This window comes from Sinocyclocheilus anshuiensis, unplaced genomic scaffold (genome assembly GCF_001515605.1).
Source record: "Sinocyclocheilus anshuiensis isolate Anshui unplaced genomic scaffold, SAMN03320099.WGS_v1.1 scaffold3358, whole genome shotgun sequence".
NCBI lineage: Eukaryota > Metazoa > Chordata > Actinopteri > Cypriniformes > Cyprinidae > Sinocyclocheilus > Sinocyclocheilus anshuiensis.
Window position 1 is genome coordinate 75,331 of NW_015540845.1, and position 1,799 is coordinate 77,129.

Here is a 1,799-nt window from a genome sequence, read left to right on the forward strand (position 1 = left end):
TATCTCTCTATTTGTCTGTCTTTCTGCCTATCTATCTGTCTGTCTGTCTGTCTGTCTGGCTGTTTGTCTATCATCTATCTATCTATCTATCTATCTATCTATCTATCTATCTATCTATCTATCTATCTATCTATCTATCTATCTATCTATCTATCTATCTATCTATCTATCTATCTATCTATCTATCTATCTATCTATCTATCTATCTATCTATCTATCTATCTATCTATCTATCTATCTATCTATCTATCTATCTATCTATCTATCTATCTATCTATCTATCTATCTATCTATCTATCTATCTATCTATCTATCTATCTATCTATCTATCTATCTATCTATCTATCTATCTATCTATCTATCTATCTATCTATCTATCTATCTATCTATCTATCTATCTATCTATCTATCTATCTATCTATCTATCTATCTATCTATCTATCTATCTATCTATCTATCTATCTATCTATCTATCTATCTATCTATCTATCTATCTATCTATCTATCTATCTATCTATCTATCTATCTATCTATCTATCTATCTATCTATCTATCTATCTATCTATCTATCTATCTATCTATCTATCTATCTATCTATCTATCTATCTATCTATCTATCTATCTATCTATCTATCTATCTATCTATCTATCTATCTATCTATCTATCTATCTATCTATCTATCTATCTATCTATCTATCTATCTATCTATCTATCTATCTATCTATCTATCTATCTATCTATCTATCTATCTATCTATCTATCTATCTATCTATCTATCTATCTATCTATCTATCTATCTATCTATCTATCTATCTATCTATCTATCTATCTATCTATCTATCTATCTATCTATCTATCTATCTATCTATCTATCTATCTATCTATCTATCTATCTATCTATCTATCTATCTATCTATCTATCTATCTATCTATCTATCTATCTATCTATCTATCTATCTATCTATCTATCTATCTATCTATCTATCTATCTATCTATCTATCTATCTATCTATCTATCTATCTATCTATCTATCTATCTATCTATCTATCTATCTATCTATCTATCTATCTATCTATCTATCTATCTATCTATCTATCTATCTATCTATCTATCTATCTATCTATCTATCTATCTATCTATCTATCTATCTATCTATCTATCTATCTATCTATCTATCTATCTATCTATCTATCTATCTATCTATCTATCTATCTATCTATCTATCTATCTATCTATCTATCTATCTATCTATCTATCTATCTATCTATCTATCTATCTATCTATCTATCTATCTATCTATCTATCTATCTATCTATCTATCTATCTATCTATCTATCTATCTATCTATCTATCTATCTATCTATCTATCTATCTATCTATCTATCTATCTATCTATCTATCTATCTATCTATCTATCTATCTATCTATCTATCTATCTATCTATCTATCTATCTATCTATCTATCTATCTATCTATCTATCTATCTATCTATCTATCTATCTATCTATCTATCTATCTATCTATCTATCTATCTATCTATCTATCTATCTATCTATCTATCTATCTATCTATCTATCTATCTATCTATCTATCTATCTATCTATCTATCTATCTATCTATCTATCTATCTATCTATCTATCTATCTATCTATCTATCTATCTATCTGTCTGTCTATCTATCCATCCATCCATCCGTCCATCCATCAATCCATCCATCCGTCCATTCATCCGTCCGTCCGCCCGCCCGCCCGCCTGTCTGTCTGTTTGTCTATCTATCTATCTATCTATCTATCTATC